This window comes from Giraffa tippelskirchi, chromosome 1 (genome assembly GCF_054371585.1).
Source record: "Giraffa tippelskirchi isolate mGirTip1 chromosome 1, T2T-mGirTip1v1.2.pri, whole genome shotgun sequence".
NCBI classification, from domain to species: Eukaryota; Metazoa; Chordata; class Mammalia; order Artiodactyla; family Giraffidae; genus Giraffa; species Giraffa tippelskirchi.
The window spans coordinates 220074333-220089961 of NC_137275.1; the positions used below are offsets into that span (position 1 = coordinate 220074333).

At 43.3% G+C, this 15629-nt stretch overlaps 1 protein-coding gene and 1 long non-coding RNA gene across 4 annotated transcripts in view; one reads left to right on the forward strand and one right to left on the reverse strand.

Annotated features, from left to right (window-relative positions):
• The window catches only part of ASTN2 (astrotactin 2), a 989820-nt gene that overhangs the window by 235873 nt on the left and 738318 nt on the right, over nucleotides 1-15629 (reverse strand). The gene's annotated exons all lie outside the window — the stretch shown is intronic.
• LOC145540863 (uncharacterized) lies at nucleotides 12582-13802 on the forward strand. The gene is made up of 2 exons (XR_014078604.1): nucleotides 12582-12779; nucleotides 13583-13802. It is a non-coding gene; the product is annotated as an uncharacterized LOC145540863 (long non-coding RNA).

Here is a 15629-nt window from a genome sequence, read left to right on the forward strand (position 1 = left end):
TAAAATAATAAATGTTAAAATACCCGCTACCGTTCTTGGCATACTCAACCAGCCAAGAGCTGTTATCTTTTGTTGAGTTGTCTCAAGAGTGGGTTTAGGTTGTTCAACCACTCCAAATAATGCCTCCCCTCTTTTCTGTTGTTACAGCTTCCTATTTCCCAACCAAAACCCTTCTCAGGCATTTCTCCCCTCTAGCCCTAAGTCTCCAAATCAATCTGGTCACCTGTTCCTTTCACTGTCATTCTACCTACTTCATGTTTCTGTCACTGCATAAATTACCGTGTTGCAATTGTTTGCCCATATATTTAAGCTTTACTGAGAGTTAGCTTTAATCTGTAGCTAAGAACATGTAGCATAGTGCTTAATACACAGTATGTCCTCAGTTATCTAATTGGCTGTTATTTATATGACTTAATGTAACAGTAGGCCCTCCCATAACCTGAGTCTTCCTAACACAACACTCTTACACTGGATGAAAGATACAAAAGAGTTTATCTGAGAGTAAGATATGTAAAAAAAAAAAAAAGAAAACTAAAGACAAATAACTTACAGGTTCAATAAGTCCCTGCTTTCCTTTATTGTTGTGAATGTGCTGTGCTGTTTGTGAATGTCACTCAGTCGTGTCCAACTCTTTGCAACCGCATGGGCTGTAGCCTGCCAGGCTCCTCTGTCCATGGGATTCTCCAGGCAAGAATACTGGAGTGGGTTGCCATTTCCTTCTCCAGGGGAACTTCCCAACCCAGAGATCAAACATACTCCTCCTGCATTGGCAGGTAGATGCTTTAACCCCTGTGCCACCTGGAAAACCCCATCATTCTGAGTAATTATGTAGAATTTAAGGTTTTCGAACAATGATTCCTTCCACATTTGAGTACCTACTGTGAGCCTGGCACTATGCCAAATGTTCAGAAATGAAAAAAAAAAGTAATATTATGACTTGCTCATCAGTTATTTTACAGTCTTTCTGGAGCATCTGGAATTGCATTCCATTGCCCTGGTCTTCCTCAAAGGCCTGGGATAGGCACTGTCTGAATGATGGTGAGAGTCAACCCCAATGTACTCTCCAGCCCGAGAGAGTCCACAGAGGGCTACTCCATTATTCCAATCAGCAGGATAAACTTGCCTGGAGTCTTAGTGTTCCTGTGGGTAAGGCAAGTAATGCTTAAGTAGTTGTACTCTTTAATCTCCTACTAATTAATGGCCTCTTAAAAGTGAAGCGTTACCAGCTCCACAGGAGGGAAATGCAAGTAGAGCCTAGTAGGAAGTGCAGGGCTCTCCCTTGGACCTGACGAGGCTGCTGATCTGCACTCAAGACATGCAGCTTCTCAAGGGATCACAAAACAAATTACAGATAAGAAATAGCAGATGCCTGCGTGAATGTTACAAGCAGGGCAGTGGTGAGCAAGGAGGCTGTTTAGCAAAATACTTAACATTCCAGAACTTCGGCTATATCTTGTCAATATCATGAATATTCATGGTACCCACAGTCTGCAGTTAGGAAGCTCTGGGATCAGCAATGCATTCCAGTGGGAAAAGTCGCTGGATCTGAATCACAGCTCTGCCCCTGAACTAGCTATGTGGCCTCGGGTGAGCACCATGCCTCTGCATGAGCTTCCCTATCCTTATAAAGAGAAAGTTGGATTCAATCATTACTAAAACCTCTTCAAGTTCTTTTAATTATTTTACCAACTAGAATTGTGGTTGAGTTCCCCCACCCCGCCCCGCGCCCAACGCCGATGTTTTTGTGTCATCCTTGCTGTAATGTTATCGTGTTTACATCAGAGTAGAAAGAACCTGTACTTTGTAATCTGCCCCACCACAGTTCAGTTGTTTACCCCAACTGTCGTGACCTTGGGTCTCTTGCTAACTATTGCCACTCTGTTGAGCCACTGTTTCCTCATCTTGTAGAAGAAGATGACAAGTTATGTTTTAAAGGGCTGTTGTGAGAATTAAAACATACTAATGGGACAGTATATATAAAAGTGCCTAATTCAGAAAATGTGAGGTGCTCAGGAAATGTGATTTCCATTGTAGGGGCAAAGACCTCCTCCCCCAACAGCCCCCTGCCATGGTGAACTGATGCAGATTTTTCAAGTTAACACTGAGGGAGATTTCAGACCTGCACTGGTGATTCAACCACACCGCTCAGTCTCTTAATTAAAAAGCCTATTGGAAGAAAGGTGGTATCGCCACAGGGGCAGAGGCAAAACTCTCACAGCAATGTATCCCACTAGGAAAGCTGCACATAAAAGCTCAAGGCTAATTATTTGATTAGAGTTAGTAGGATGGCATCTTGACTCTTGGCAGAAACAAGCACATCTACCTATCCCTCTATACGGCTAGCATAAAGGCATTTTTCTTCCAGGCCAACATTCATTAACTCAAATTTAATTAAAAAATCAAAATAAGCCATAAATCTCATTGTTAGGTTCAGGTAATATATTGCAGTTAAAACTTGGGCTTCGGAAGCATGTGGGGGCTGAGTTCGTTCTTGTTTCCCTCACACATTAGTTCTCTGACCACTGAGTCATTTAGCCTCTCAGCTTCAGTTTCTTCATAAATAATAAAACGATACTGTTTACTGCATTGTTCTGAAGAGATGATCGATGTAAAACACTTAGCAGACTTTCTGCTTATAAGAGTTTCATTTTGTAAACTTTCAATAGTGGAAAATATCTTAGTAAATTAAATGTATAAAAATGTTACCCACACTTTTGTGGTAGCAGAATCATAGGAACTGGTGAGGTAAACATTTATTTCCCTCAAAGGAAAATTATTTAGTAACTTACTGAAATCTGGAGTGAATAGAGTTTGATGACTGTAAGTCAAATGCATATCTTTCCCATAAAAATAAAACCAGGATTTTCTTTAGGTGATTTACTCAGTTTACCTGGCTATAACTATAATGCCACTGCATATTTTCACAGAATATTAATATTTAGATTTAATTCTTTCATTTATTCATTCACTTACTCATTAGACATATACAACATCTACTGTGTTTTCTCATAGCAATAGTTACATGAGTACTGAATGCAAAGATGAATCAGTCATGAACCCTGCAGTCAGGTAGCTTGTAGTCTGGCTGGAGAGATACGGAATGTAAAAAACAAAATAATACAAATATACAGAATGAGATCAATGGTGCGAGATAGAAATGGAGTGCCAAGTGTTTAGGAAAAGACTGCTTCTAGTTGAGAGGATCTGCTTGCTGAAGGGCCCTGCAAGAAGAGGGAGGATCAGGAGCACAGGCACAGCATTCCAGGGAAAAGTGAGAAGCCACTGCCATGAGGAAGGTCCTAGTCTTGATGATACAGATTTGCTACTTTGGAGGAAGAAACTTATAAATACAAGTAGGGTAGTGAAGGTGCCCACCTCCCCAGTCCCTCACCACAAAAATGTAGAGTAACCACCAGAAGAAAAAAAATCAAATAAATACAGGAGGAGGAAACAAACAACAAACTGAAACAGAGGTCACAAAGTGACCCAGCTAGAAATTCAAAATTTACTAAAAGAATTCATACGAAAAATAAAAAAAGATTGAAGACTGCTAATTGATTTTTGCACCTTGACAACCTAAGCTCTGAATTAGCTTTTAACATCTGCTGAAACGCACCAATGATCAAACTTTCATGACTTTAACCAATACTAGGGATCAAATTAGATTCACATGTGGGGATTCCCCTAAATTTAAACAAGGTACCCCCTAAAACCTTATGGAAGTTACTGAGGACATTTCAGGATATGTAAGGAAGACAAATAGGTATACCTCACCTTAATCATCAGAACTAATGCCCTGCCTAAATTCCCCATAGCATTAACTCTCATTACCCTGAAATATTCCATACTGAGTATGGATGGTGTGACCCAATGAGTAATAAATTAAAATCAAATTAAGTTTTGGCACTTAGAATTGGCTTAGCAAAATAGGAGCACATGGACCCTGCCGCCTCCCATTAGTTAAAATAGTTAAGATGGCCCAGTTTAAACAGAGCCTTTGAGGTTTAAAAGTCATATTCAAGACCTATTTAGAAAAAGATTGATTATCCCCACTGCTTCATTATTTTAAAGCCCAGTTTACCCTGTTCTTAAACCTGGAAAGACTGAATAAAACCTCACAATGGATTACTGCAACCTTAATGCTGACACCCCACCCATTAAGGCTTCCATACCAATTACTGAAATTATAAATTCCATCCAATCAATAACTGGCAAATACTTTGCAGTCATAAACTTGGCTAATCTGTCATGTGAAAGTGTTAGTCGCTCAGTCATGTCTGACTCTGCCACCCCATGGACTGCAGCCCACCGTGCTCCTCTGTCCATGGGATTCTCCAGGCAAGAATACTGGAGTGGGTAGCCATTCCCGTCTCCAGGGGATCTTCCCAACCCAGGGATTGAACCCACTCTTACGTCTCCTACATTGGCAGGTGGGTTATTTACCACTGAGCCACTGGGAAAGCCCCAAAGGAGGTCCATGAGAGACAAGGAGTCAACTAAAGATGCTTCTGCTGGGGACATTCGTACTAAGTCACTTCAGTCATGGCCGACTTTCTGTGACCCCACGGACCTGCCAGGCTCCTTTGTCCTGGGGAGCCCAGATGTCATGTTTAGTGCCTTTTTCTGTCATGATCAGGGCCTATTTCAACAGCCTTTCACACATAGTTTGCCTTTGGCTTCAAAGGGACACAATCTCCCTTTATCCAGCTATACTGAGGTACCTAAACAAGCCATGCCATCACACAAAATCTTTATAGACGAGATGTCACACATTCAGCTTTCTTTAGGAGCACAGTAATGACATCACACCAGCCACACTCTCTTCAAAAGACATTAATTTGACACACTCATTGAAGACATGCAAACATTCACAAAATAACTCACAAACAGGGCTGGATCATTGTCTTACGCATTGTACAAGGTCCTGCCACTTTGGTTGAATTCCTGAAAATTATTCAGCTGATGACCATTCCATTCCTGACACTGTCAAAACCAGCATTTATAATGCTAAAATTTAAGTCCGACTCTTTTTAGCCTTTTGGGTTCTAGAGACAATGTATTTCTCATTTAGAAATTTTACTTAAGCCCATTTATACTATTACTCACACATCGGCCTACCTTGATTGGGATCTTGTATGACAAAAGGCTCTATTATCTGCCCAAATTGCCATACAGCTGGCACGCCATTGGTGACTCCTAGAGACTTCACTGTAAAGGCTTCAGCAGTGTCCTCTCATGCCTCCTGGAGTCTCTGGACCATACATAACCATAATTTTCCCCTAGACTTCGGTACAAGAAACAGCCCTCCTCATCTCCATGTTATATGCCATTACAGGGCAACATACTGGACTTTCCTAGACTAAGAGGCTGTGTGACTATTCTCAGCTTCCCACTGCCTTAGATCATGGAAATAGCCCCCTGAAAGCTCAGTGTAGAGCCAAATCTCCTGTATATCACATTTGTAGGTGGGATGCCCCCCCATCCTTAGTCCTTGTCAGATGTCATGGTCCCAGAGAAGATTAGCAACTCCCCTTTCCTAGACACCTAGATCATCTGGCGAGTCCCTTTGGGTCAACTGAATGACCAGCAAAGGGACTTTATATCCTTTCAAGATGGCACCACCACCATCATAGGATATGGAGTTTTTGCTTTTCAGTTCTTCACTGAGATGCTCCTGATAATGAGACTGAACCCAAGAGTCTGTACAATTGACCAAACTTCATGCAGTCTCCTTTGCACCAGATGCCCAGGTCAACAGGCAGCTCCATCTGCACACTTCTACAACTCTTGGGCCATCGTCAATGATCTACTCATCTGGTCTAGCCAATGGCAGCAGCAATTCCCTATCCAAGATTGCCTCTTTGGGGTAAAGAATTCTGAGAATCTCTTGTCTCATAGATACCCAACCTATAAATCAAGATCACACATGTCTCTACACATAGTAAATCCACAATAACAGGTCTCACTAAAACACTTTCTCCCTTTCAGAGTTCCAGACATTATTGAGACTGACCAAAGAGCTCATTTCATTTCTTGAAATATATGATGTGAGGCTCTCACACAAGGCATTTAATGGAACTTGCATTTCCCTTGCCACTCTCAGACAGCAGGTCTCATAGAGTGCCATCAGTTCAGTTCAGTTCAGTCGCTCAGTCACGTCCGACTCTTTGTGACTCCATGGACGGCACCATGCCAGGCTTCCCTGTCCATCACCAACTCCCAGAGCTTACACAAACTCATGTCCATCAAGTCAGTGATGCCATCCAACCATCTCATCCTCTGTCGTCCCTTTCTCCTCCCACCTTCAATCTTTCCCAGCATCAGGGTCTTTTCAAATGAGTCATTTCTTCGCATTAGGTGACCAAAGTATTGGAGTTTCAGCTTCAGCATCAGTCCTTCCAATGAATATTCAGGACTGACTTCGTTTAGGATTGACTGGTTTGATCTCCTTGCAGTCCAAGGGACTCTCTAGAGTCTTCTCCAAAACCACAGTCCAAAAGCATCAACTCTTTGGCGCTCAGCTTTCTTTATGGTCCAGCCCACAAATCTATACATGACTACTGGAAAAAACAAAGCTTTGACTAGACGGACCTTTGTTGGCAAAGTAATGTCTCTGCTTTTAAATATGCTGTCTAGGTTGCCATAGCTTTTCTTCCAAGGAGCAAGTGTCTTTTAATTTCATGGCTGCATTCACCATCCACAGTGATTTTGGAACCCTCTAAAAATAGTCTGTCACTGTTTCCATTGTTTCCCTATCTATTTGCTGTGAAGTGATAGGACAGGACCAGATGCCATGATCTTAGTTTTCTGAAGATTGAGTTTTAAGCCAACTTTTTCACTCTCCTCTTTCATTTTCATTAAGAGGCTCTTTCATTCTTCTTTGCTTTCTGCCATAAGGGTGGTGTCATCTGCATATCTGAGGTTATTGATATTTCTCCCAGCAATTTTGATTCCAGCTTGTGCTTCATACAGCCCAGCATTTCACATGATGTATTCTGCATGTAAGTTAAATAAGCAGGGTGACATATACAGCCTTGATGTACTCCTTTCCCAATTTGGAACCAGTCTGTTGTTCTATGCCCAGTTCTAACTGTTGCTTCCTGACCTGCATACAGATTTCTCAAGAGGCAGGTCAGGTGGTCTGGTATTCCCATCTCTTTAAGGATTCTCCATAGTTTATTGTGATCCACACAGTCAAAGGCTTTGGCATAGTCAATAAAGCAGAAGTAGATGTTTTTTTGGAACTCTTTTGCTTTTTGATGATCCAGTGGATGTTGGCAATTTGATCTTGGTTCCTCTGCCTTTTCTAAATCCAGCTTGAACATCTGGAAGTTCATGGTTCACAAATTGTTGAAGCCTGGCTTGGAGAATTTTGAGCGTTACTTTGCTAGCGTGTGAGATGAGTGCAATTGTGCGGTAGTTTGAGCATTCTTTGGATTGCCTTTCTTAGGGATTGGAATGAAAACTGACCTTTTCCAGGCCTGTGGCCACTGCTGAGTTTTCCAAATTTGCTGGCATATTGAGTGTAGCACTTTCACAGCATCATCTTTTAGGATTTGAAATAGTTCAACTGGAATTTCATCACCTCCACTAGCTTTGTTCATAGTGATGTTTCCTAAGGCCCACTTGACTTCACATTCCAGGATGTCTGGCTCTAGGTGAGTAATCACACCATCATGATTATCTGGGTCATGAAGGTCTCTTTTGTATAGTTCTTCTGTGTATTTTTGCTACCTCTTCTTAATATCTTCTGCTTCTGTGATGTCCATACCATTTCTGTCCTTTATTGTGCCCATCTTTGCATGAAATGTTCCCTTGGTATCTCGTTTTTTCTTGAAGAGATCTCTAATCCTTCCCATTCTGTTGTTTTCCTGTATTTCTTTACATTGATCTCTGAGGAAGGCCTTCTTATCTCTCCTTACTATTCTTTGGAAGTCTGCTTTCAAATGGGTATATGTTTTCTCCTTTGCCTTTCACTTCTCTTCTTTTCTCAGCTATTTGTATGGCCTCCTCACACAACCATTTTGCCTTTTTGCATTTCTTTTTCTTGGGGATGGTCTTGATCCCTGCCTCCTGTACAATGTCACGAACCTCTGTCCATAGTCCATCAGGCACTCTGTCTATCAGATCTAATCCCATCAGTCTGTTTGTCACTTCCACTGTATAATCACAAGGGATTTGATCTAGGTCATACCTGAATGGTCTAGAGGTTTTCCGTACTTTCTTCAATTTAAGTCTGAATTTGGCAATAAGGAGTTCATGGTCTGAGCCACAGTCAGCTACTGGTCTTGGTTTTGCTGACTGTATGGAGCTTCTCCATCTTTGGCTGCAAAGAATATAATCGGTGTTGATTTCAGTGCTGACCATCTGGTGATGTCCATGTGTAGAGTCTTCTCTCGTGTTGTTGGAAGAGGGTGTTTGCTATGACCAGTGCATTATTTTCGCAAAACTCTATTAGTCTTTGCCCTGCAAAGTCATTCTGTACTCCAAGGCCAATTTTGCCTATTGCTCCAGGTATCTCTTGACTTTCTACTTTTGCATTCCAGTCTCCTATAATGAAAAGGACATCTTTTTGGGGTGTTAGTTCTTGTAGGTCTTCATAGAACCATTCAACTTCAGCTTCTTCGGCATTACTGGTCGGGGCATAGACTTGGATTACTGTGATATTGAATGGTTTGCCTTGGAAATGAATAGATATCATTCTGTCATTTTTGAGATTGCATCCAAGGACTGCATTTCAGACTCTTTTGTTGACTATGAGGGCTACTCCATTTCTTCTAAGAGATTCTTGCCCACAGTAGTAGATTTAATACACAGAACATAACACACTCAAGTTCAATTAAACAAAACATGGCCCATTTCAGTTATCAGACATCCATGGTGAAGTGTAATAAAAAAATCTGACTCTCTCTTTGATGCCTGACTCCTGACAGCTTTCGAGCCCTGTTACTCTTTGTCCCCATCAGCCTCTCATCAAGCCTAACTGCTCCCAACTTTGGTGCCAGTGCTGTGCGCTCAGTTGCTTTCAGTTGTGTCCGACTCTGTGGCCCCACGGACTATAGCCTGCCAGGCTCCTCTGTCCAGGGGATTCTCCAGGCAAGAATACTAGAGGGGATTGCCATTCTGTTCTCCAGAGGATCTTCCCAACCCAGGGGCTGAACCCACATCTCTTATATCTCCTTCATTGGCAGGCAGGTTCTTTACCATGAGTGCAACCTGGGAAGTCCTTGGGATGTTGAAACCATGCAAGCATCAGCCAGCACATGGAACCCACTAAACCTCCCTTCCTATTATATAAAAGTCAGGCCATTCTTTTTCACTTGCTCTCTCAAGCCATTTTTGTACCTGCTTCAGAGCTGCCTCTGCTTTCCCCCAGAAAGCTCCATTACATGAATGTCGAATCTTCCTAAGTCCTCTTGGTATATATGTAGCACCATCCATTTTATCATCTGAACCAAATACTGACTGGGAGTCCATCCCCCTACTTCAGAGTGACAACAAATGTTTAGAGTTAAATATTAAAACAACTTCATAACATGATAAATTTAAAAATTGTGTAAGTTTAATTTCTGAACAACCACATGAATAAAACTATGTGCTTTTGTGAAATGACAGGTAATATTTACACTTAAAAATAATAATGACTCTCTAAATCTCTCAGACCCAAGGATCTGAAACTTGTTTGACAAACATAGTGATTCTATAAAAATGTTAGAAATAAAGATAAAAATACTGCACTCAAAGAGTGAAGAGGGAGCAGGCATGCATGCTACCTCACCTGATACATGACTCTGGGGGCTGGATCTAGGAGATTAAAACTCGCATTGATTGATACCTTGGAAGAAATGTATGATGCACACACAGATGGCACATATGCCCTGGACCATCCATAAAGGCTAATTAATTGTTAACTAAATGAAAGATGCAAATGATAAACGAAAAACTCAAAGTATGTATTCTTCTCTTCTGCTCCTGTGACCACTGCCACAGATACCTGTTTTTATTCAATGGAATGGGGATATTAACTCACATCAGTACATAGTATATACCAGGACTATTCCTAATGTCCCATACATTTTACACAAGTAAAAGCTAGCCTATAATCAGCAGCCTGGACAGCCTCTCTGAATGAGATACAGCCTCTCTAAATAAAACATCAGAAACAATACTGGGTGTGGCAGGGGGAAAATAGCTCCCTAAGGAAACAAGCTACAAAAGAAGAACTTTATTTTATGCTGTGCTTACTGGTTAGTCGCTCAGTCATGTCCAACTCTTTGTGACCCCATGGACTGTAACCCACCAGGCTCCTCTGTCCATGGGGATTCTCCAGGCAAGAATACTGGAGTGGGTTGCCATGCCTTCCTCCAGGGGATCTTCCCAACTCAGGGATCGAACTCAGGTCTCCTGCATCGCAGGCGGACTCTTTACCATCTGAGCCACCAAGGAAGAAATGCATTTATGCTGGGAGATACTGTTGTTTTTCTTTTTTTCCCTGTGACTTCAACAATCTATGCAACTGGATCTGAAACCTGCATTTTTAAGATCTTACCTTCCTTTTGATCACCAGACTGATGCATATTTCCAGTTGCTCACTTTACCTTGCCAGTTGGCATGCCAGTTGAAGGCTGGTGTGTCCAATGAAGATGTCCCTTAGAAAATATATACTCAGCATATTTACGACTGAACTCAGTTCTCCAGTACCTGCTCTTCTGCTTGTGTTCCAGTTAAGGAACACAGGCATTGGCAAAAGCACGTAGGCCTAAAACTGGCACTGTTTCTAATCACCTCCCTCACCTCTCACCTCCTACCTCCCACTATTCAATCATGATGTTCTCATCACACTAGCAGCTTAATATTTTTCACATCCATTTATTCTTCTTTCTCATGACTATGGACATGTTCAGCTCCTATTATTTTCTTCCTGAAACACTCTTACAGCTTCCTAACTGATCTGCCTGCATGCCCACTTATTAAGTCGTGTCCGGCTCCTTGTGACCCTATGGCTCCTCTGTCCATGGGATTTCCCAGGTAAGGACACTGGAGCGGGTTACGTTTCCTTTTTCGAGGGGTCTTCCTGATCCAGGAATCCAACCCACATCTTCTGCATTGGCAGGTGGATTCTTTACCACTAAGTCACCTGGGAAGCGTTCTTTAGTCTAGCACCCCATTAACTACACTTCTTCCTATCCTAAGTCAAGCCCAATCCCACACCAGCCAGAGTCAAATTTAAAATGTAAGTGCTAATAATAATGCATAAAAGCTTTAAATGGTTTTAAAGTGATCCTGATAAAAGGAAAAAACAAAAAATCCTTAACACAGCTGTATATCCAGTGGGATTTTGTTCCCACCTATTTATCTTTCTAGGTTTATCATCACTGCTTCCATCCCTCCCTAGGCCTTTTTAGTACTTGCTTTTATGCTACCTAAAACACTTTCCCTCTCTCTATTCTCTCATGTCCCTTAAATCTTACCTCCTCCAGGTCTTCTGGGCGTCCTTCCTGATCCACTACACAATCTGAATCAGGTGTCCATACCACCTGTTGTGTTTCTGCCCTCTAGCATTACATGATAATTTCCTTGTTACCTATCTCTCTCTAAGGCTAGACTGAGCTCTGTGAAGGCAGAGTGAGTTTTAATTTACCACTGCATCTGTAGCATCTTGTATGGTTCCCAAAACAAAGCAGGCACTAAAATTGTTGCTGGGTAAAACCAGGGCTGGGAGCTGGCGGGGGGGGGGGGGGCGGTGTCAGCTTAGCTCATATGTTGATATCTATGAACATTTTGGGTCACATTTAGCACCAGCTGGTTATGCCACCTCCTGCTCCTCCCACCAGCTGCCTCACTAAATCACTGACTGTTGCAACAGAAAAATGGGATGTGGTTGAAAGATGGGTGGAGTAGTTCCCTGAGATTTCATTTTCCATAGAGAATCTTCTCAACTATAAAATCATTAAAAGCTGTGTTCCCTTCTGGAAATTCAATCCAAACTTTATCTTGATGCAAAATCAAGGCTCAAAGAGACACTTTCGATTGTGTGGTTATGTAAATGATATCTCAATAAATAAATAAACCTGTTAGAAACAAAAAAGGATGTACCTTTGGACACAGGGTCCCTTGAATTGCCTCTCAACACACTTTCTTGGATGGGGAAAGGAGAAGAGGGAGCCAGTTCAAGTCCTAATTCTGCCACTAATGTATAATTCTCTTTGAGCAAGTTGCTTACTCTCTCTGGGACTCCATTTCATCGATAATAAAGTTATTAAATTAAGGATACTTCCAGTTTCAAATGCCAATGGTACTGGGGCCCCAGACCTTAGGGACTTCTTGAGCCAAGAGCTCCAAAAGGCGTCTCCCATTTCCTTGGACACCTGTGGAATAGGAAGAGACAGAAATGCAGACCCCAGGGACCCTAAGGAGGCACTCCTGGGGCATACAGCTTGTGCATCAGATGAAGACAGCCAAGATCAACTCCGATCCAATGGATCAATGGTCCAAGCCATCTCTAAGGCCTGCCTCAAAGCCCTCACCCTTATCCAGAGCCAAGGTGTTGCTAGGAAACAAGGGTCTGGAACCTGTGAGCCAACATCACGCAGGCTGGACTCATGCTGGTCTGTCTGTCTCTTTCCTCATTCCTCCTGACCAAGTACTTCTAATTACTTTGTGGGAAGAGAAATGCCTCTCAGAGAGAACAGTCTTGTGGGAATGCCCACTGTGGTTAAATAATAGTATAAAGTAAATGGGGAGAGAACTGGAGCAAGAAAAGATGGAAGGAAGAGAAGGTAAGAAGGGTTACCTTTGACCAGCTACGTGCCTTTGGATTATATGTCTTACCCACTCTGACTCTCAGTTTCCCGGTGTAAAGACACTAGCTTTAGAGGATTGTTCTGAGGATTAAATGAGAGTATGTATGTGAAGTGCCCCTGAATGCCCTGCCCTGCAGTGGTTCTCAGTACATGAATTCTGTTGTTACAGCGGGGCAGGAGGACATGTGGATTTTGGAGTCAGACAGTCCTGGGATAGAAAACGGCCTAGGACCAAGTCATGTGATCTTGAGCATTGAATTTTCTCATTTAGAAGATGGGATAACAATCTGGACCTCAGAGGGATGTTTTGGGGTCACTGGTGACTCAGATGGTAAAGAATCTGCCTGCAATGTGGGAGACCTGCGTTTGGTCCCTGGGTCAGGAAGATCTCCTGGAGAAGGGAATGGCTACCCACTCCAGTATTCTTGCCTGGAGAATCCCACGGACAGAGGAGCCTGGTGGGCTACAGTCCATGGGGTCACAAAGAACCGGACACAACTGAGCCACTAACACAGGAATGTTACAAAGATGATGTGAGATCATATGATTAAATGGTTCGCAGTAGGAACAGAAAATCAGTCAGTCATTGCTGCCCACTCCTCTGTTACCCCTCCCCCAACACACACACACACACACACACACACACACACACACACACACACAAAACTACACATCCTCAACGACCATAAGCTTGGCGTTCAGTGGTGCAGACACTGTGCTCCACTGCTGGGCTCCAGGCTGTGCTTTCTGATAACTCTGCCTTCTATTCCCACCTCCAGGTTCAGCCAGGACTCAAATTCACAAGCTGGAAAATCAACCAGAGATGGACAGCCATGGGTCTGGCAGGATGAGGGCTCACATATTAGGCTGCTGGACTCGGAAGTGGAGAGAACTATATCATCAGGCTTTTTGTTTTCGAAAACTAATTGTAATAAGCATCATCACTAATTGATCATCACAAAATCAAATTTCTCACAGTAACAAATGATAATAATCCTAGCAAGCATTTCCTGAGCATTTCTTACATGTAGAGTGCAGAGATAATCACTTTCTGAACACTGTTTCATTCAATTCTCAAAACAGTACTGTGAGGTGAGCATGATTAGGACCATTTCAAAGATAAAGGAACTGAGGCTCAGGAAACCCTAAGTCACATTTGCAAACTCAAGAGATGACTCACAGACCGTGTGATTTGTATGCTATTATTTGCTGAAAGGCACACCTCTGGTAAGGAGGGGGCAAGAATGATTGATTTCGTGTTGATTTCCTACTATGGAACCAATTAACCACATGATCTCTTGTCATCCTCATAACAGCCCTGAAAGGTCCAGATGTTTTTCCAACAATTCCCCTAGTACCTCCCAAATGGGCCCCTTATTTTCACTTATTTTCAGGCATTAGGAAGTTCAGCCTCTTCTACTGGTGAGAATTCTCTGCTGTGGACACAGCAAGTGGCAGTTTCTCTAACTACCTGGGAGACAGAAATGCAAAGACATTCAAAGTTCTAACAAAGACACCAACGGCATCTGTCAGGAGTGCCTGAGCTGACTCAGGTATTATTGCTCCCGACTGCCGGGGGCAGACTCTGGTAGGCCGCTCTACACGCCCCGCTCTGCATCTTGCCCAGGCTAAGTCTCTCCACCTCCCTAGATGGCACATGCCCTCACATCTCCAGGACTATGTTTAGCATGGGGGACTTTCCAGTCCATCCCAGGTGGTTAGAGGTCCATTTCCCTACCTTGCCTCTTCCACTCCTGTTCCCTGCCCCACCCCATCCCCCCCCACACACACAAATGCGCACACCAATGCATGCCTTAGGCTTCCCCGTCACAGCATTTGTCCAGAGGGCTGTAATGATCAGTTCACCTATTGAAAACCCTTCCCTTTCGACCAGGAGCTCCTTGAGAGCAGAGAGCATGTCTCATTCACCTTGGCAGCCTCAGCACCTCATGCAGGGCTGGGCGTCTCCTAGGGGCTCCTTGGAGCACTGTCGTGGAAAGTTGGGGGCGGGGGTGACAAGCAATGGAGGGAATACAGGAGGTGAGGGAGAGAGGACACCCCACGGTGTGAATCTGGGTGCAGCTGCTCTCAGGGTGGGAGGTTCGACCTACTAGTAATGACCTGGAGAACCAGAAGCTTCCATCTGTGTTATCTGTGCTTCCTCGAGACCCTTCTGTTCTCATAAAGGGGCTGAAGGCAGAGAGAAAACAAAAGCCCCACACTCATCTCTAGGGAAGCTCCACATTCTCAGGGCAAGACTAATGTGAGAGAAGGGTCCCATCTAAAATCATGCTCCCCGAGTCCCTGTGTGGCCCTCCTGGGACTGGAACTGTGATAGGGGAACAAGTGTGGGCTGGCCCCAGTCTGAATAGAATCAAGGTAGGTAGTTTACAAGAGTGTCAAGCTCTGAATGCATTGCCTAACCAGAAGGACAATGGGGGCGGTCTCCAGTGCTTCAGGAAGTGACGTATTTGTGCACGTGTCTGCGTGTGTGCGTGCATTCAGAAATAGGAAAATGGGCCCGCTGCCAAATGAATGGCTCTGTGACCTGTGAGCATGTGGGGGGCTTGGGCCACTAGAAGGCTTTGACTTTGCTGCAGGTTTTCAGTGCAGAAAGGCAGAATAATGTCTCTAGATGGTTATTAAACTTTCCCTTTTGCAACTGCAGGTTTTGATGGATTACAAAAACCGACCTCAACTTTCCTATCTATAGAATGGGACAGGCCAGCCTAGATGGGAGTGGAAAACACCTTATCCAAGAGTCACTGTTTCTCATTCTCACACTCACACTGGACATCGCTAAGTGATTGCTTCAGTCGTTTCCAC